The sequence below is a fragment of the Arvicola amphibius genome, chromosome 6 (assembly GCF_903992535.2).
Source record: "Arvicola amphibius chromosome 6, mArvAmp1.2, whole genome shotgun sequence".
NCBI lineage: Eukaryota > Metazoa > Chordata > Mammalia > Rodentia > Cricetidae > Arvicola > Arvicola amphibius.
The window spans coordinates 41,924,614-41,946,230 of NC_052052.2; the positions used below are offsets into that span (position 1 = coordinate 41,924,614).

The 21,617-nt window shown below is 44.4% G+C and overlaps 1 long non-coding RNA gene across 1 annotated transcript in view; it reads left to right on the forward strand.

Annotated features, from left to right (window-relative positions):
- Nucleotides 1-21,617, forward strand: part of LOC119817688 — an 84,475-nt gene that overhangs the window by 52,982 nt on the left and 9,876 nt on the right. The window contains exon 2 of the long non-coding RNA XR_005285931.1: nucleotides 15,572-15,770. This is a non-coding gene — a long non-coding RNA (uncharacterized LOC119817688). The remainder of the gene's footprint in view (nucleotides 1-15,571; nucleotides 15,771-21,617) is intronic.

The following is a 21,617-nucleotide window of genomic DNA, read 5'->3' on the forward strand; positions in this document are numbered from 1 at the left end:
CAAGATTTGCACAAGATGGGAGAGCATCTGAACATGGAAGGAACAGGCCACAATGAGTGAAGTCACAGATTACGAATGGCTTATTTAAGTATTTCTTCTACACAGGAGAACAAAAATACACACAACCTCTTCTTCCCCCCCGCCCCCCCAGAAACATTGTAAATTCTACAGTTAGCAGTAGAACTGATTTTCTTTTTTTAAATTTGAGGGAGACTTCTTTATCATTTAAGAAAATTATTGAAATGGGATCTTGGCTTCAGGAATCCATGGCCAGAAGCTGTTTCAGAAGGAGAGGTTGAGGCAAAGAGTGGGATACTAAACTGTTGTGCACGATCAGCTGAAAAAGGTGCTGTGTCCCTGGGTACTAGTAAGTCATGAGCTGCCTGTGGCAGAGAGGGGCTGGCTCCTTACCAGTCTGCTTCCGCTTACTCGGGCATGAACCATTGTCTTTTCTTAGCTTGTACAAAGTCAGGCTCAGCCATATGTCCCAGCATGCCCTGTAGGTTGGAACTTCAAGTGCCACTTATGATCACCTCTGTGACCCTCTTGTCTGCTGTATGCTGGCACTTGGGTTCATTGCCTCCCCATCATTATGACTAAACACCTGACAGACTCAACCTTCGAGAGGAGGGTCTTGTTTTGCCTCCTTTAGGGGATGTAGTTCTTCATAGTGGGCAGGACACGGAGGTGGGACCAGTTCTTGTCAGGATGGAGAGAGTACGAGGCAGCTGGTCACACATCAGAGGCGGGCAGGTGGCAGAAAGGCCCTGGGCTGGAAGTGAAGCTGGATCATACTCCTCAACACCAGACCCCCAACAACCCACTTGCCCCAGTGGCCCTAAGATCTCCAAACAGCGCCATCACCTGGGAGGAACAAGTATTCAAACATACAAGCTCCAGGCACAGACCATAACAATACCCAGGGTAAGCTGGGAAGCACAAAGTGAGAGCAGATCCGCCGTGAGCTCTGGGCCCATGAGTGTCCATGTGGAGTACTGCTTCATGGGCCCCTGCTCTCCTGCCGACTAGACTTTATATGAACAAAACTTTCCAACGAGCTTTTGAGATTTCATAGTTTGTCTCTTACAGCAGTTATTGTTAGAATAATTAACAGAATACCAGATCCTGGGCTCCCTCAGGAGAGCTCTGGGGATTAAGGGCTTTAAATGGATGGGGAAGAAGAGGTGAGGAGTAGATGTCTGGGGTGAAGGCAGCAAGGGCTGAGCAGAATGACTCCTCGCTGGGGCTGAAGATGCAGGTACAAAGCCTCTTGCTCTTCCAGATCAGTTCTAAATGCTATCCGTCTCTAAGTTTTATTTTGGCTTTCTAGACGGTAGTACCCTTGTAGTAGCCTCAGAACTTAGTGAGAACTGCTTAAACAGCATGCTTTGATATCACCCATACTTTGGAAAATGAAGGCAGGGCCAACATGCATGGGTGCAAAGACCAGAGGAGGCCACCAGTGGTGTAGAAGCTTCCCATTGAGCCTCAGGAGTTCCTAGTACCGCTGTGGGTGGAGTTTTTCTCCTGTAGTTATGAGGCTGAGGTTTAGCTTGAGCTAGGGTCCTTTGGATTCTGAAGGAGCTGCTGAGCCTTTGGTCTTGTACCATGGTTAGTTATTGCTGCTGTGACAAACGTGTGACAGGGACAGTTTCTAGGAGGGAAGAATTGGGCTCACAGCTTCTGAGAGTTACCGCCATGGTGAGGAAGGTAGGGCAGAGTCCACGGTGGCATGAACATATGACAGAGACCCCCTCATCTCATGGTCAACTGGAAGCAGAGAATTACCAGCACCAGGGCCAGGTTTTAACCTTCAAAGCCTACCCTGACTTCTATCAGGCAGGCCACACCTCTTGAAGAGTCTCCAGCCTCCAAAACAACAGCACCACTGGCCAGGAACTAAGTACCCAAAACAACACCACCGGCCAGGAGCTAAGTGCCCAGTGCATTGGCTTGCAGGGAACGTTTCAGATCTGAACCACGCCAGACTGGGACCTTGGAGATGTTTGAATTGCTTATATCTGGAGATGCTTTCTCTTTGAGATGAGGAATAAGGATTCATGAGACGCAGCTGCTGTCCTCAAATCCCTGGGAGGCAGAGGGACAAACTAAAATAACTGAAGGGACAGAAACGGAGCGACCCCAAAGGCGCACAGTTAATGAATGGCAGAGCCCGAGTCCCAACAGGGGCTGGTTGGGATTTATTCCTGCATCCATAAAAGGGGGAACAAGAACGACTTCATGGAGCTGCTCGGAGGATTAAATAAAAGAGCATTTGGAAGCCAGAAGCCTGACACTTAGTAAGTGCTCAATATATATTTAATTCCACCCTTCTTTCCCTCTGCCGACAATGGCTGACATGTGGAAGGGCTTTCTTATGTGGTCAAAAAAAGTACAGGTTTCAGAGAAGCTGATTTTGGTTGATGATTGGAGTAAATATTCCATTCCACTGCGCACACGTTTCTTAGGTATCCCCTTAGTGTAGGCCTAGAATTGGAAACCGAGGATGCAGAAATAGGCAGAGGTTTAGGCCCTTTGAGAGTCATGGCCTACAATGGCAGCTGATGTGGCAAGAGGAGCCAGTGTGAGCCTTGGAGGCTCTACTAGGGGACCATGGTGGGCAGACAGCTTGGGGAGCAGCTTCCTTTATACTGGTGGTGGCTATGCCGTGGCTCAACAGCCAATTGGTTGTTTGGAATTCTACCAGGCCAGGATGTAAAATTCTGGAACATCCCCCTCCCATACACTACCCTATATACTTGAGGAAGCACTAGATGAATCAGGGTGTGCTTTACTGCGTTGCCTAATAGGCCCAGAAGCCCCTTTAGCAATGTGTTTTGAAGGCAGTGAGAACCAGCTGAGGAGGAAACTAGAGCAGCAGCCCAGCTCCATCACAAATATCGGAGCCGGGTATGGTGGGCCACATCCGTAATCCCAGTACTCTAGAGGCGGAGGCAGAGGCAGGAGGATGTGGTAAGCCCAAGGCTAGACTGGTCTACATAGCACTTAAAAGCCTATTATGTGCACCTCTAGGGCTCCCATGCATGGTGCATGTAATCTCTTGTGCCTCCATATAATATGTATATTACATGTGCTCACAAATACATAAACGTGCTTACATGCTCATTTTATGTACTTATCTCTTACATGCATGTCACATTTGCTAACCTGTGCTTACACACATGGTAACTCAATCAAGGTCAGCAGAGATGGTGCTGTGCAGCTGCTGGCGTTTCAAGGTGGGAAAGCCCTGGGGTTGTGGACTCTGGGTGTGGAACTTGGTTTGCTGGGAAGAGTGGAACTGGGTCAGCCTTGACTATTGCTGATGCTTGCCCTGTGCCCATGTGTCCAGCAGAAGGTAAAGCACCACAAATGATACAGAAGAGACAGGGGCAACTCCATGCAGAGCACCGCGGTTCTCACGTGGGGTCCCTCCTGTCAGTGCTGGGGCGGATCCTGAAGGATACAATGTTGCAGTCATTTTCCACAATGTAGCAGGTGCTGATTAGTTGCTACTCCCTCTTTTCTCCCGCCTCCCAAACAGAAAGGTATGCTCCCTCAGTTCATGCACATCAAGAGATGTACATGCGTAAGCCAAAGGGGGCACAGCTGGAAGAACATGCTAGAACCCAGCCTGTCATCTGACACAGAAGAGGTGGCTGAGGCTACAGGGTCACACACCTGGTGTTGGCTGTCTATGACACAGAGAGGAACAGGTGGAAGAAGCATGGCTCATGGGGCAAGAGCTACTTAGGATTCTGGGGAAGTCTCAGGCTGGAAATAAGGTGGGAAACTCAGAGCTGGGGAGGCCCAGCCCACCCATCATGGCATGAACTGTCCCTGCAGGACTGACCTCAGGAGAGGGATCTATGTGCCTTTCCCATGAAGACTTGCGTAGTTGCAGCTGGGAAGTAGGTATTGGGTACCTCATCTTTCTGTTTGAGTCTTGTGGCTCTTTGGGGTCAGGTCCTGTGTCTACCTTTGTGGTTTGGATAGGCCTCCCAATCCTTCTTACATACGTGTGTGTCATCTAAGCTGACAATACCCTGTGTCGCAGGCAGCAGCCTACTCATCCATGTTCTTGTCCTGTACTGCTTGATGGGAAGGGTTTGGTCTTCAGGACTAGAGAGAACCTTGCTAGGCTTCACCTGTAACACAGAGAATTCACATTGCAGGGTACGTGCAACACAGTATCTGAATACAACTAACCCTCGGCAAAATAAGGACTTTCAGTAAAAAAAAAAAAAAAAAAAAAGTCTTCCGTAAAATACAAATCTTTATTTAAAATGAAATCCTTTCAGTATCATAAGCTGACACTAAACTTGTAACATTAATAGATGAATCTAGAAGAGGCGTATTACAAGTCTGAGGGTCGGCATTCTATCACTACCATGGTTGAACCCAAGATTTTCTACCAAGCACAGACTATAACATAGAAGTTCTGACAGTCGGGCATGCATAGGATTGGCAAACTCTGTAGCACAAATAATAAAAGTCCAGAGACAATTATAGAGGTTAAAGCTGCAGATCAAAGAGGCAGAGCAGTAAGCCATGAGAGAGACATTTTACCTCTACCAATGCTCAGACCAAATGTGATCCTCCGACTGTCTAGACTGCACTGTGTCTCCACCAAACCACAGGCTCCACTGAGCTCTTGTCTCCTCCTCCTTAGTTCTGGGATTAAAAGTGTGGAATCCCAAGTGCTGAGATATTTGTGAGTTCTATTTCCCTTTTTGGACAGATTCAATCTCGTGTAGCCCAAGGTGGCCTTGCATCCTGGGATTAAAGATATATGTCACCACTCCCTGCCTCTAGTGGCTTAGCTCGGCACTCTGATCTTCAGACAAGCTTTATTTGTTAAAACACCAACAAAATATTGCTACAAAACTCTGCAGCTTCTTCTCCTAGGAGTCTCTCAAAGATCTTTGGGGCCATGTAGACAGCTCGGTGATGCCGTGGCTCAGTTGTGAATTCTCTGGAGTAGGACATATGGCTCCAGGCTTCAGCTCAGTCTCTTGGAAACAAGTGGGACTGTGAGTTGTAAGCAAGCCTCTATGCGCCCTTGGTACTGCACACTTGGCCGTTCCCTGTGCTGGGCTCTCTATGCATCCCTGGTACTGCACACTTGGCCATTCCCTGTGCTGGGGGCTCTCTATGCATCCCTGGTACTGCACACTTGGCTGTTCCCTGTGCTGGGCTCTCTCTGTGTGTCCCTGGTACTGCACACTTGGCCATTCCTGTGCTGGGCTTTACCCTTGCTTTGAAAATGTATTTGGTACCTGTAAGCCAGGGTGGGATGTTAGGAATTCTCGCCCTTCTAGCATACATTGGTCTGCCTGCCTGTTTGTCCCATAATCAGTGCAAGTCTGTCCATTGAAAGGTTATATTTCTTCTGTTCTCTGGCCCACCTGGATTTTTCAGATGTGGACTGCTGGGCCACTGTGGCTCTGTTGGCCCCAGGATAGACTGCGGCAGTAAGTAGGGCAGGGTCCGGGTCAGTGGCTGTTCAGAGTCTGCAGCCATGAAAATTCAGGCCTAGCTGCTAGAAACCCCAAGACTCTGTAGCTCTTGGATCTCACCAATCCCTGTTAATCTTAAGAACTGGTTTTGATAAACACTGATTGACCCCCTCTAGGAAGGTAAGTGTCTATTCCAGAATCTGACTGTGCCAGGCTTTTTTTCCTGTGCTTTGCCCCCACACTGTCTCCTTGGCCTTGGCTGTGGCCCCCTTTCTGCCTATTTTGGGGTCCTATTCATTTTGCAGGATCCAGATGAGATTTTGTCACTTCCTCTTGGTAGAGGGACTGTCCCTCCCCAGCACCTTCTAGGATTCTCAAGTCTGGCATCAGCCAAACTTCATATAGACTTTCAGAACAAGGACCTAAAGCTGTGTCTTGTGTATAGAGATTCCTCTGACCTGGAATGTTCTTCCACTCAGTTCCCTTGTACCTGGTTAAAAAAAACCAAACCAAACCAAACCAACCAACCAGCCAAACAAACAAAAAACCCCATCAGCCTTCAGCTCTCACTTAAATCACGACTTTATCCAGGACTCGTTTTCTGACTTGCTGAACTGGATGAGCTTCCTCACCCCACTCCCTCCCCCACCACTCCATCACCCCTCCCCCCACCACTCCATAGCATTTTCCGTCAACTTCCAGAATTGTTTGTTTAATTATCTCTCCTTCCCATTAGAAAGTCAGCTCTGGGAAGAGGAAGGTTCTGCTGTGTTTATTGCTGTGTCCTGAGCACTTGGTTTCCTGGCAGAACCATAGTAAGTATTCAACAAAGACTGCATGAAGGATAATGACCCCCAAGTTCAAGCCCACTCTTGTCCTTCTTAGCTGTGCTTTTCAAAGAGCACTGCCTTCCCAGCACCACAGCTTCTTCACCCCTAAAGGAAAAGTTCATCTGAGAGTCTACCCATCTCTGCCACCCTGCTACCTATTTTCTCCATATCTACAACTCATCCCCCGGTCCACCCAGCCCAAGTCACGCCTCAGGCATGCAAGGCACTTGCTCACTCCGAGGGCTTGGCATTCTTCGGAGACCCTTTCACTCTTCAAATATTATCTTTCTGATGTGATCCTTGGCAGCATCATAGATCCCTCTGGCTCGCTGGGGCTGGGTCATTTGCTGTAAGCTGACTAGATCAGCAAACACATCTTACCTACTTTCTCTGTTCCTGGCAGTCTTAGCCTTGTGCTTTCCCATAAGGGGATGTGGAAGAGGGTGGGTGTGCCAAGCCCGAGAGAGAGAGAGAGAGAGAGAGAGAGAGAGAGAGAGAGAGAGAGAGAGAGAGAGAGAGAGAGCCGTGGTGCTGACACAGCCAAAGGGTGGCATGCGAGGGGGGAGCCATGACTCAGACTGTGTGAAATGTCAGTACGCGGGGGTGAGTACAACCAGACTGAGGCTGAGTTGTCTCAGGAAGTAGTGAGCCCCAGTTCATCTCGGTTGGAGCCAGAAGGGTTGAGATCAGTTCCCAACACAGCTGTTCCTTTCTGCCCCTAGCTGTGTTCCCATTACCATATGGTTGAACCTCTTTGAGGCCCAGTTGCTCTGTTGGTAAAATGTCTACATTAACACTTACCTACTCACTCCAGGATGATTTAGAAGTGTGGATGGAGCACACATCTACTGAACGCTACTGTGTGACATCTCCTTACTTCCATCCTCAAGACAGGTCTGCATGGTTATAGGGAAGAGAGCCAGCCTTTCTCTTGATCTCCGTGTACCAGCGAGTTCCCAGTTAGGTGTAGGAATACTCCTTTTTCCTTGAGGCTTGAAGATAAATGTTCATGGTGTCACATCTTTGTTTAATCCCATGTCCTCCTCAGTCAAGCAGGACTGCAGGGCCCTGGGTTACAGAACTGTCAGAGTTTAAATGTAAGGCTCCAGAATTCGGTTCCGGAATTGTCCACTCTATACTCAGTGGCTTTTAGGGGGCTCTCCTACCCAATGTTCTGACTGTTTGACAGGACAGTGGTCTCCTGGGTCAGGGCACGGCTTGACTGTGATTCTGGGAAAAGCCTTCTCAAGATGGGAATCTGCTTCTCGGCTTCAATGTCGCCAGGGGATTTGCCTCTAGAATTTGCCCTAAAATTTCAAGGCTGACAATTTAATTGAGGAACTATTTCCATTCTAAATAAATTACTTGAGCAGATTAGGTACTTATGAAATGACTCTGAGAAACCCAAGTTCCTAAAGGATTGGGCACACAGCCGCTGGTCTTCAAGAATGTCAAAGTGGTTTATTGACAATTAATTCACAGGACCAGGTCACCAGTTGGAGTTCTGTCTGTCCCGAGGATATAGCCTATGCTCTGGTCCAGAGGGCAGTTTCTCTCAGTGATAGAAAAGAGCAGGCATCAGTGGCAAGGGTGGGGCAGATCTCTACAATTTAATCCTCTATTTGTAAAAATTACTTTTTAAATTAAAAAAAAATTGAGACAGAGTCTCATATGGTCACCTAGGCTAGCCTTTAGCCTTTGATCCTCCTGCCTCAACTTTTGGATTGCTGGGATTATAGGTGTGAGTCACCATACACTCTAGCCAGGGAAATGGTTGGGCTAACAAGTCCAAGGCCCCAGTCTCATCCCCATACCAGGGTTCTAGACAGATCCTGGTGGAATACTCTACTGTTCTCACTGTGGAACTCCTCAGCCACCGCCCCCACACCTCCTAATCCATCTTCATACCTAAGTGTCAGCTTCCAGTACCTAGAAACACATCTTATCCAAAATCTTCATTGGCCACACCTATCAGGATCCTGTAAGAATTTCCTCCCAGGCAAAACACAACCACCAGACATACCCTCTTAGGAACCAGCGAGACTAACAGAAACCAAGGAATAAAACACCTACCCAACAGACAAGACCAAGAACCAACACCTAGAATTACAATCCTCCCAAACCCAGATGCCTAGATGCCATGGTAAAAAACACACAACCAATAACAGCCAGGGGGATATGTCCCCACTAGAGTCCAGCAACCCTACCACAGAGGCCCTGAGAATTGCAACATAGCTGAAGCCCAAGACAAAGTCCTTGCAATGGCGCTTAGGGATATGATGGAGGTCCTTAAAGAGTAAATGATTAAATTCCTTAAGGGAATCCATGGAAACAAAAACAAACAGTGGATGGAAACAAATAAACCAGTTCAAGACCCGAAAGTGGAAGTAGAATCAATAAAGACAACAAACTGAGGGAATACTGGAAATGAAAAATTTAGGAACTCAAACAGGAACCTTGGAGGCAAGTCTCAGCAACAGAACACAAGACATGGAAGAATCTCAGGCACTGAAGACATGATAGCAGAAATGGATACCTCAGTCAAAGAAAATGTTACATCAAAAAGAAAAAAATAATCCTGGCACAAAACATCCAGGAAATCTGGGACACCATAAAAAGACCAAATTGAAGAATAATAGAAAGAGAGAAAGGAGAGAAAACACAGGTCAAAGGCACAGAAAATATTTTCAACAAAATCATAGAGGAAAATTTTCCTAACCTAAAGAGGGAGGTGCCTATCAAGATGCAAGAAGCATATAGAACCCAAATAGACTGGACCAAGAAAAGAAAATCCTCTTGGAACATAATAGTCAAAACACTAAACATCTAGAACAAATAAATAATATTAAAATCTGCAAGGGAAAAAGACCAAGCAACATATAAAGGCAGACCTATTAAAATTACACCTGATTTCTCAGTGGAGACTCTTAAAGCCTAAAGGGCCTGGACAAATGTACTGCAGGCTCTAAAAGACCAGACTTCTATACCCAGCAAAATTTACAATCACCATAGAAGGAGAAAATAAGATATTCCATGATAAAACCAAATTTAAACGGAAGTGCTGGAGGACCTGAAGAAAACAAAGTCCTGTAAACCAACAAGAATAAGTCACAACGGGAACTCACCATGACTGAGGCAGCAGGCAAAGGGCCTGCATGGGTCTGCACGAGCTGGGGTCCTAGAGCCTAAAAGAGAAGTGGACTCATGCCCCCACCCCTAACCCAGAAGCTGTCTCCAACTAATAACGACTTGCACATTAAAAGTTAGGGTAGGCTGTATGCCCAGCAGTAGGCGACCACAGAAAATAAACTAAATGGTGTCTTTGGAGGTTCCTTTGCTCATAATGTTGTATTAGGGTTTTTCTTTTCTTTTCTTTTAAATTTATCTTACTATCTTTATTTTACTTTACTCATATATGAATATTTTCTTCTCTTTTTACTCTACAAGACCGTTTTGTTGTCTGTATTATGACTCCAGTTTGGTGTCCGTAGGGGACTCCTGAGTTGCCAGCAAGTGGGTTTGTTGTTTCTTGTGCCTTCTCTTGGTTTCTTTTCCCTATTGTTTGTTTGTCAGTTCTGCTGTGTTCATTCTGTTTTTATCTTTACTATCGTATATTTTATTATTATCCCTTAGAAGCTTGCTTGTTTTTTTAATGAGAGGCAGGGGTGGATCTGGATGGGAGGGGAGTTGAGGAGGGGCTGGGAAGAGTAGAGGGAGGGAGGGGAAACCATAATCAGCATATAGCATGTAAAAATGTATTTTTGATAAAAGGAAAAAATTGTAGCTTGAGTCCGCTTTGTATATAAAGAAGTATTAATTATAATATATTCTGCTCTCAAGTTAACATACAATTAAAACCCAATGTCAACAAATCATTAAAAAACTAAAAGACAAATTAATCAACCACGAAATTTTGTTTGTCAGCTATAAAACGTAAAACAGTGGCTTTATTTATAAATAAGCTATGCACGATGATAAGAAAGTCACCAAATGTCAGAGAAAAGGGTATGCATGGGCAATTTCTAGAGAAAACACCCCAAACGACTACCAAGCTTACTCAGAATAACAGAATGGAGATATTTTAAAACCTTTTTACTCTTGAGATGAAAGACTTAAAAATGAGAATTCATATGATGTTGAAGGCAGGGCAATTTAGTAAGTTCTATTGGAAATTAATTTGACAAATATATTGTAGGCTTAACATGGTTTATATCCTTGATCCAAAACCTCCAATAGGAGTATTTTCTCATTAGGAAGTCCATGTGAGAATCATGGGAATACTTCTATACAACCAATCCCATGATAGAATGAGTCATGGTGGAAAAAATTTTGGGTGGGGGATCCCTCTAAAACCTTATTGTAAGAGAACCGTTATTGCAAATTATGGTACACAGACTAGCATAAAACCATTTTCTTTGACAGATGGTCATAGGTGTGAGGCATGATCTTATTATATAAAACTTACCTGTTTACAAACACACAAGGACACTCTGGAGAGAACCACATTATGTTAACAATGGTAATTTCCAGATTGTGAGGTTATGAGTGTTTTTAATTATACTCTTCTGCCTGTCTCCCGTCCCAAGGAATGAAGAATGTATATTTCTTTATAAGATTAAGAAAAAAAATTAAAGTTAATTTGAAACAATGCTGTCCAGGAAAAGTCCTAATTTTATTATTGCAAAGCGATTGAGCAGTGAGGTGACAGCTCATTATTAATGTGACCAGACAGCATTCAGTGCTGAGCACATGTAATATTATCCACCAGAGCACTCATCAGTGCTGACTCTGTGCAAGGCCCTCGACTAAACATTTCAAATTGTAATACAAATCCCTCCTGCCTCATAGAATCCCAGCAAGGACTGCAATCACTTTTGCTGTATAAACGCGGAAACTAAGACCCCCCATCTGAGTAAGCAGCATGCTAGCAAAAGACTCGGAGCCTCACCTGGTGGAACCTCTACTTGAGCATGGATTGTTCAGCACGGTGGCCCTGTTCCTCATGGCTGAAATCCACTGGCAGATGCTTTTCACGAGGATGGTATGAGGCTTTTGGTTGGACAGCCCTTGCCTGAACTGGAAGGCAGTATGGGTCACAGGCTAGGCCTAGTACAGGCTGAACACATGCAACCCTTCTGATAGTTAGCACCCTTCCAGTGGCAGAGAACCAGTTTGCAAAAGAAAATCCAATTTCCCCCAAATGTGAGGCAAAACAGGTTTTTCCTCTATATTTTCTTCAAGAAAATCACAGGAGAGCTGGGGTTTCCTATGCAAAACTTTAATAAAGAAAGTATCTCTGTATTAGCTATTGGCCTCCTCTAAGCCCAGCTCTGCCTCCTTCAGAGGGATACAGTTTTCTCTTCAGAAATGTCAGTATCTTCGTGCTGGCTGTGACTAAGGCCTTGCGTGCACAGAGGACCATCCTTTGCAGTTTAAGCAAGAGTGGTGTGCAGGCTGGATTGCTTGGTCTTCAGGAGCTGAGTGCACCTTGCAAAGTTGGGATGAGGGTTAGCGGTGGGCTCTGTGAAGACAAGATAAAGCCTCTCATGGCTCAAATGGCATGGACACTTTTTTCTCAGTCTGGTCCCCTGAACACGGTAGGTGTTCAGCAGATCTTCACTGACTTGGGTGGGGGGGGGGGGATGAATTAGTGAAGGCCACAGAGGGCTGCAAGAAGAGAGTGGATACTCTAAACTCTAGCTGTGATATGCTAGGACTCATTGCCCTGGTCCCTTAGCCCGTGTATCTGTATCCCTGAGGGATAGGATCAGCTGGTCTCTAGGGTTTCTTTTAGCTCTGGGAGTCTGTGTCTAAGTCCTTCTGCTGTGAGCTGGGGCTCAGGGAGAAGGATCTTTTCAGCATGTGCACAGAATGACCAGATGTGTTTAGAGCCCACATCCCATCCAGGTCTTGCCCTGCCCCTTCAGTACCCCATTAGGACCTCTCTTGTGCACATGGCAGTTGGCAACATCTGTCAGAGGCATGGGTGCCAGAATGACTCTGCTTTGCAAGTATGTCTCCAAAGGCTTAGAAATAGGGAGCCCTGGGAATTTAGCTTCCACTCTGAGTGGCCAGAGCACTGTGTACATGGGCTGCCTGATCTTGCAGACAAGGCCCTTTCTGTCCAATGGGCCTTGTCTTTACACTGAACAGATAAAGAGGAGTCAGGCAAGGGAGGGTCTGGGTGCTGTATTTGCTGTTGTTGTTGTTGTTGTTCATAATGTCTTTCCAGAGCAGTCAGCTGGGAACCTTCCATTGATGAGATGCAAATGACTGTGTATTTATTAAGCCCCTTTTTCTTTTGCTAAACAAACCGAGATGTTTATTCTTTTTAAAAACACATCTTCTAAGTGGAGCAATGTGGATGGGAGGGACACTCAGATCTTAGAAATGAGAGATGCTGGTTGAGAGTCAATTGCCATGGAAAATAACGATTGCTAATTTCATCTCCGTGTCATCCTGTGTCTACGATGCTTGGAAACGACAGGACCAGCCAAACGCTCCTTCCTGTCTGCACTGGCGGCTGCCTGTGCAGGGGCAGCGTGCTCTGGGAAGGGTCTGGTGCCACCGCCAAAGAGGAGACGGGCATGGCGCCACTCATTCCTGAGAAACTAATATCTCCGCTTTAGTTTCCAGCCTTGCATCCTTCCCACTTAGTCTCGTTTGGCCCAGTCCGCGAGCTGTTAAAGCAGTGGTTCACAGGAGGGAACCGCAATGGCTTTGCTTGAGCACCATATCCCACAGACCGGGATTGAACGTCGGGAATCTGGTGGTGAGCGTGAAAAATAGGGCTCCTGTCCTCATGAAGTTAGTGTCTGACAGGACAGAAAGGAATTTAAAACAGACAGAAACCCCGCACGTCTAAGCCTTGGGAATCAAACCCGGCTATGGAAGGCTAGGCGTTCCAGAATTTTCTTATGTCCCTCTTTCCTTTGGTAATGCCTTATTTTAACACTTGTTTTGCTAGTGTTTTCTTAGACTATTGTTACTGGAGAATTTCTGTGCAGGAGGTCTTCCATGAGCCAACCTACTTCTTTTTTAACCACAAGAAGGTTAAATGCTGGAAATATGTGGCCCTGTGTGAACCCAGGATCACTAGGACTCATGCTCTTCTTGTGTGGTGTGCTGTTGATAGACTGAGCGGAGAGGACTATAGGAAGGGGCCCTGTTGTTGTGATAGAGGCTGAGCAGAGAGGACTGTGGGAAGGGTCCTGTGTTGTTGATTAGACTGAGCTGAGAGGACTATGGAAGGGCCCTGTGTTGTTGATGGACTGAGCAGAGAGGACTGTGGGAAGGGCTCTGTGTTGTTGGATAGAGACTGAGCCGAGAGGACTGTGGGAAGGACCCCTGTAACATGAAGAAGCTGTCCAACAGCCTGGGCACTATTACAACAGACAAACCACGGCCTGCTCTCCTCAGTTGTCAGTTAATGTCTAAATAGCGCAAGAGAGTGATATTGTTGAAACAATAACTTACAAGAATGTCTATCATTGTTATAGTGATGGGTAGCACTTAACTATCACATAAATATTTTGGGATAAATATGTAGAACTTGGAGGATAAGCCAAAAACAATCTGTAAATAGAAAGCAAATTCAAGCAAATGAAGTCCTTTTAGGCTCTTGTTTAGAGCCTTTAAAAAAATCACATACACAGCTACAATATGCTTTATACTTGGGTAGTCAAAGTAGGCAGAAGTAGCAGAATCCCCTTCTGAGGGGAAAAGTGGGCTTGTTTCTAGCCGCCCACCCTGAATGGCTGATAGTGACCTTTCATTGCTAGGGTTGAAATCTAAACTGGACTCGGGTGTGAATCGTGGTTCTGCTTCCTAGGAGAATGTTCTTCGGGACAGCACGCCTCTTTGTCTCCCTTTAAAGCTGGTGGTAATGGTACCAATCTTGTAGGGCTGCTAGTAATGAAAACATCTAGAATGTTCATGGCTCTGTGTCACGTACCGTGTGTTCATGTGCTGGTTACCTACTTCTCTACCGGTCCTACGTCACCTATTGGTGTCTGTGTCCACAAGGAGCCAGTGAGGAATGGCAGACCTGGAGATGAGCTTCTGTCTCTCTGGCTGCATCACTGGCTGATGACAAAGCAGGGGCTTCCTCCCTTAAACCTACCCTTCTGAAGGGTAATCGTTACCCACCATTTAACACAGGGGAACACAGTTCCAAAGGGGGATTTCCAGCTATGTGGGTTAGGCTTCTGTACCCAAAGTATCTAGGAGGCTAAGGCAGAAGGATTATGAATTCAAGAGTAGTCTGGGCTTCATAGCTAGACAGTGAATTAAAAAAAAACAAATGAGCAAACAAATATATGAATGGCTGAAAGAAGGGATTTCTGTCTTCCATTTCCAAAGACACCTCCATTTATGTAGTGCATTTTTTTTTTATTAACAAGCAGCCCTTCAGGTCTGTGATGGGTGGGGTGTTGAATATGGAAGAGGGCAGCAGTCTAACATACCAGTCTACAGAATGACTCAATATAATGCACACTGTGGCGTTTATAGGAGAAAGAGAAATTTAAAAATCAAATTACATTCATCTAACCAAGTAAGGATAGCAAAGACTCACCCATGTTCCAATGTTTGGTTCCATAATTCTATTTGGTTATTTTGTTTTTAGAACTAAAAAAGAGACAAAGATATATCACGGAGCGGGGTAGAACTTTCTTTTGAGGAAAAGTCTTTCTGGGAGCTGAGGACGTTTTGGACATCAGTGACATTCTGACCTTCCTCAAGAAAATTTTGGCTCTAGGCTTTGAGTTAAGAGACAATTCTAATGGTAGTATGAGCAAAGTCCTCGTTCCTGGATCCCGTTGCTATGATCTTATGTGGGAAAAGGGATGTTGTGGCTGTAGTTCAGTCAAGGGTCTTGTGATTATGATCCTGGGCTACATAGGTGGATTTAAACATAATAATACAGATTCAGAAGAGGAAGTCACAGGAGATTTGATGTCACACAGCAGAATGAGGAAGCAACGTGGCCAGCGAGGCAGATATTGGAATAATGCAGCCTCAAGCCAAGAAACTCCAGCAGCCATGAGGAGCTGGAAGGATGAGGGGCAGATTGTCAGTTCTAGGGAACCTCCAGAGGGAATGTAGCTGCCAATAGCCTGATTTCAGTCAGAGGAAACCAAAGTCCTGTTCTGGCCTCCTGATCTGTAAGAGGGTCCATCGCGGTGGTTTTATGCCACCATGTTCGTGGCACCTATACTGGAGCAGCTGCTGGGAATCAGTTATCGGAGCTTAGAGGATGACGAAATACTCTTGGCTTTGCAGAGGCAGGACACACATTTGCGCATCCTGAGCTTTTCATTTGGCTGCTGGCATCAACGGCAGGTGCAACATTGGCTCACGAAGCTCAAGAAAGTGTGCTGAACCTGGACTAGCCAATATCCAAGGGCCCCAAGGGAGAGAATCTGAGTCCAGAGTAACCAGCCAGGGATGAAGGACGCCAGGACTCATCTTGGACCAGCAGGTGAGCCACGGTCTGCATACATTGGTATGATTCAGGGAGACTGCTAGACACTGACTCTCAGCAGGTTCCCAGTGCGGAGGCAGAGGAGTGGAAAACACGGCCACTGAGCATTTGTCTAATGGCAAGAGTAGGCCTAGCTCTGATCCCAGCCGAGCCCCGGGCAGGCTTTCAAATGGAACCGGTATGACAGAAGTCTAAATATCTTTCAAAGTTACCAACAAACCCAATAAAATGCTATATAACGTATTTTGTTAAAATTTAAAAAAATTACAGTGTAATTTGTAGATGCATAAAGGTTACAAAATATAAATATGACTGTTATTATGATTCTATTATGATTCATATCCTGTGGGTGAGATAATAATATCTGAAAGAATGATGAAGTAAAAATATATGTAATTCATTCATTTTTGAAATTTTTCTGCTATTATTAATATTTCCAGACAGTTTATGATCTCTTGACAGAACTATAAACAATGTAGCATTGCCTTGGTCATTACATTGAATAAATGTCTTTTTTTTATTGTCATAATTTGAGTACAGAGAATAAATGTCTTTAAAAACTAATTCTAACTTGGAGAAACTTTGCTGTCCTGGATCAAGGCTTAATATTATCCATATAAGTTTTATTGTGTTTTTTATTATAATTTTAAAAATAGAGATTATAATATAATTACATCATTTAGCCCCTTCTCCTTTCCTCCCTCCAGTCCTTCCTTCCCATAGACACCCTATCTTGCTTTCTCTTAAATTCAAGGCTTCTTTTTCTTTAATTGTTGTTGCATAAATATACACGTTAGTGTGCATATATATGCATATATGTGCCTGCATGTACTGTGCACACACACACTGCATACACTACCTGCTCAGTCTGTATAATGTTACTTCTGTGCATGTGTTTTCCAGGCTGAGCATTTGATATTGGCTAACCAGTTAGTGTGCTCTTCCCTGGGGAAGACTTTCTCCGGCTCTCAGCATCCCTTAGTTGCCTGGGTTCCTTGTCTCAGGTTGAAGCCTCAGGAGGTTCCCCCGTTTCATGTGCACATGTCTGTTGTCCTTGTTCAGCCCATGTTCAGGCTGTCATGCTGGTAAAACATCATGGGTGTAGCATCTCTGACATTTCTAGGAGACACAAACTCCCAGCAAACTTCCTGTTCTTCTGTCTCCTCCAGTCTTTGTGGGTCCCCTCCCTGCTTCCTTAATGGTCCCTGAGTCTTAGGTGCAGGAGTTGTGCTGTAGACATTTGAGTTAGGACTGGGCTCCACAGCTCTGCGCTGGGATCCATTGTAGTTTTCTGGATGGCCTCTGCTGATGACGGTGAGGACTACGCTTATCTGTGAGCATAAGGATGAATGCTGAGATTGTAGTTAGGGGCTGTAAAGTTATCCATACAAATTTTAAATCAGTATTTTGGGATTTGAAATAAACATAAACATGAAATTTAATATGATGAATTATCTTTACAAAATATCATAAAATACATGATTTTATCATACAAATCACAATCATAATGTGATTTTTCTCTGCCTTCTAAACTATGTCTTCTTGGATATTTTAGATGCTGAGTCTGAGGCTCTGCCTGGGATACAGAGTGAGTTAAAGACTGGTCTAGGGAATTACCTCAAAGTTAAAAGTAAGAAAAGGTTTGGGGTAGAGCTAGAGGCAAAATACTTGCCTAGCACATGTGACACTCTAGATTTTATCTCATCACACACACACACACACACACACACACACACACACAATTTTTGGTATTTCACAAGTTTTTTGAATCTTGTGTCTTGTTTATATTAAGTTAACACAAATTCTGACTTCTGCTTTGAGGCTTATGGACTAACTTGGACGTTCTCTGAAATTATTAGAAAAATAGACAAAATAGAAGTTACAGAAATAAAGAAGTGAGTCAAGATCAGTAATCACTTTGCTTTGTGCCTGAGACCGTTAGGTGCTATGCTATAGAGAGGAGGATGCTAGTCTGAGTATGGCCATCTTGTTGAGTTGAGGAGTTACAGTTTGGAAGGTGGACTCTACCAGCCTGAGACTGTTAGGCACTGTGCTAGAGAAGAGGATGCTAGTTTGAGTATGGCCATCTTGTTGAGGAGTAACAGTTTGGAAGGTGGATTCTACCAGCCTGAGACCATTAGGCGCTATGCTATAGAGAAGAGGATGTGAGCTGCCTGTGGTTATCTTGTTGAGTTAAGGAGTTAGAATTTGGCAGGTGGACTCTCAGAGCATTCAGACCAAAGCACCAGGGAAGAGATTAGCACACAGAGAGGAAGCTCCTGGCATCTGCAAATCAATAAAGGAACTGGTCAGTACCTTCAGAGTCTCAAGGTCATGGTCAATGAGAGGTGAGACTCATCTGAGAATCTGCGGCACATTAGATGAGCTGTGGCAGACAGGATGATGAAGAAGACAGGATGGTGAAGAAGATGTGATGATGAAGAAGACATGATGATGAAGAAGAGATGTTAGGGCCTAGCTAGGATATTAGGACATTAGGACATTCCTGAAAAGTACCAGCGAATCCTAATAAAGTCTGCTGGCTACTTAGCAGCATCAGTCCAGCATCTTTAGAGAAATCCAACCATTTACTAAGGTCATGTGGGATGTTAACCTTAGGAGATGCTGATAAAGATGCCTGAGAAGTCTTTGTTCCATATTTGTAATTGTTCTGTAAGTTTAAAATTATTTCAAAATTAAAAAGCTAAAAATAATTTTCTCACCAAATAAACCCCAAACATTTTAATATGTAGCTGGCTTTTACCTAAGATTTAAGAAATAATACCAATATCACATAAAATCTTTTTGGATAAGAGAATATTCTCCCATTTTATGAGCCTGACATTACCCCAATCCTAGATATTAAGAGAAAAGAAAGCCAAGATTAAAATCCCTCATGAATATAGACACAAAATACTGGCAAAACATTAGCAAGTCTTATCCAGCAATATCCTGTGCTTGTCTCAGGAATGTAAGTTTGGTTCAACATCTGAAACTCGGTTATGTAATAAAATATTAATAGAAGAAAGGAGAAAACAATATGATCATATCGACAGAGATAAAGCAGCTGATTATCACGACACAGCCACTCATAAAATTCCTCTCAAGCTAGGAATAGTAACAAGCTATAGGAATGGTTCCCAAAAATAGAATCCGCAGACAAGGAGGTGCAGGGGACCTCCCTAAGAGGCTGGGGGTCATTTACAATAGTACCTTTCACTGGCCCCACACATAACTATGGGTGCCCACATGGCCAGTTCTGTCCCTTGATACACAGGAGCTCCTGGGCAGTCAGTAGCACATGGGACAAAGGTACTCTGATGGAAAAGAAGTGGCATTGTCTTGATTTGTACGTGGCACGACTGTAGTGTAGGAAATCCCAAGGAAGCTACAAGGGGCTTCTGGGCCTAAGTAATGGAGCAAGGTCTTTGAATCTAAGTTCAAAGTCCCAAAGTCAGTTGTAATTTTCTATGTGGTAAGGGCTGGTTAGAAAATGTAGTTAATGCAGTGTGAGGGTAGTATCAAAAACATGGAAGAGGCTAAGGTTATTAAGATGTAAATTATAGAAAACATTAGTGAAAGATGGCTTGAATTACTACTCTGGTAGAGTAGACTTTAGAATCAAAAGACTCAATATATTTAAGATGCCATCTTAGGTTGACAGAATGGGTCAGTGGGTAAAGGCACTTACTTCTGAGCCTGGCAGCTTGAGTTAGATTCCTGCAATCTGCATGGTGGGATGAGTGGACGGACTTCTGAAAGCTGTACTCTGACTTCCACATATGCACTAGGGTATGTGCAGCCACATGTATACACACATGCTTACATGCACACACGTACACACATGTACACACACACTCATGCACGTGTACACACACAGACATCCATGCCATAAATAAGTATAATAACTTATAACAATAAATAAGTGAAATAAAAGATGTCATTTCTCTTCTAAATTATTATATAGATGCAGTGAAATTCAAAAGATACTCCCAGAAGACTTTTTAGAAATTGATAGACAGCTCTCAAATTTACATGCGAACATATAAAACCCAAAAGTCAAACTACCTTGACAAAGGACAGTTACAGGACTTACACAACCTGATACCAAGCTTTCCTTCCCTTTTTTCTCTTCTTTCTTTTTAGATTATTTAAATTTTTTTCATACAAATTTTTTTTTGATCATAGTCTTTCTTCTCCTCCAGATCCTTCCCACCCAATTTCATGTTCTTTCTCTCTGAGTTTTTGAGCCAGGGCCTCACTGTGAAGCTCAGGCTGGACCCCCACTTTTGATCCTCTTGTTTCAGACTTCGAGGGTGCAGATGCTGGTAGGGCCTAAGCTGCCACACTTGGTCTCTGATATCAAGGTTTATGATAAACTACAGATGAAAAGACAGTGGCCCTGGGCGCACACCTTTAATCCCAGCGCTCAGGAGGCAGAGGCAGGTGGATCTCTGTGAGTCTGAGGTCAGCCTGGTCTACAGAGTGAGTTCTAGGACAGATAGGACTCTTACACAGAAAAACCCTGTCTCCAAAAACAAAAACAACGACAACGACAACAACAACAACAACAACAACAACAACAAAAAGGCAGTGGCTTCGTGTAAAGACAGATGTCTAGGTTAATGCAAGATAGCAGAGCCCACAAAGAGATCAGAGAGTGTAAGGTCAGTTGCCTTTTCCTAAGGTGCTGCCTAGTCGAGTGGTTAAAGGATGGTGTTCACTGTGAACCTAGCTGGTGGGCAGGGTAGGGGGAGGGGGCACACATTGAAAGTTCACGAGCCTCAAGTCACCTTTTACCTCCATGCGGACGTCAACACTGTGTGTGAAAAGTAAAAGAACTAAGCCGGGCGGTGGTGGCGCACGCCTTTAATCCCAGCACTCGGGAGGCAGAGGCAGGCGGATCTCTGTGAGTTCGAGGCCAACCTGAAAAGCTGCAGAGAAACCCTGTCTCGAAAAACCAAAAAAAAAAAAAAAAAAAAAAAAAGTAAAAGAACTAAAACCAGGACAAGACCATAAACCACCAAAGAAACTAGTCAACACGTTCTCTTGATTAAATGCAAAGCCTTTGCTCTTTACAATAAAGCATTAAGACAATGGATGACACATTGACCTAATCAAGACTGGCTATGAGACATCTCGAACAATCTTCAGCAATTAATAGCAAATCAAACTTCCCAATGGAAACCCGGAGACATCTCGGCATAGTCATCGCAGAAAAGGCCCATCACTGGCCAACAGGTGCCTGGCGTTGCTACTTAGTAGGAAGTCAGGAATTGAAGTCATCATGTGACCTCATGCTCTAAAAGCATAATTTGTTAAGATTTGTTTTCGACGGAGCATAAAAACTTCCAAAGATTTAAACAAAGTCAGAATGTTACTTAATTTAGAAAGAATTTTAATTAAATATATAAAAATCCTTCTAGGAAAATAAAACTCCCTAACGTCCCAGCTGTCAGGGGCCGTCTCGTTATCCTCCCACAGAGGTGTTGTCTCCCTTCACTCAGACTTCATCTGGACCTATATATATGCAGCCGGGCAGTGGGATTGCTTCATATCCCAGAGTGTTTCTTGATGCTGTGCATGTTGCGCTCATTTGTAATACCTTTGGAATTAGGAACTGGAATGACATCAAAGGAGCCAAAGCCAGACTCCAGCACTACTGGAAGGCGGCTTCTTGCTAAGCACGACTGATCTACCTCTGCTGTTTCCTTACCCTCTCTCGTCTGCCTTTCCATTCTTGGTGTGGTCTCTGATGTTGGGTACTTAGGGCAAATTTGCTTTTGAAGGATACACAGAAGTAGGTGGAAGGGAATTCCAGGCTCTTTCATGGGCTGGATAGCT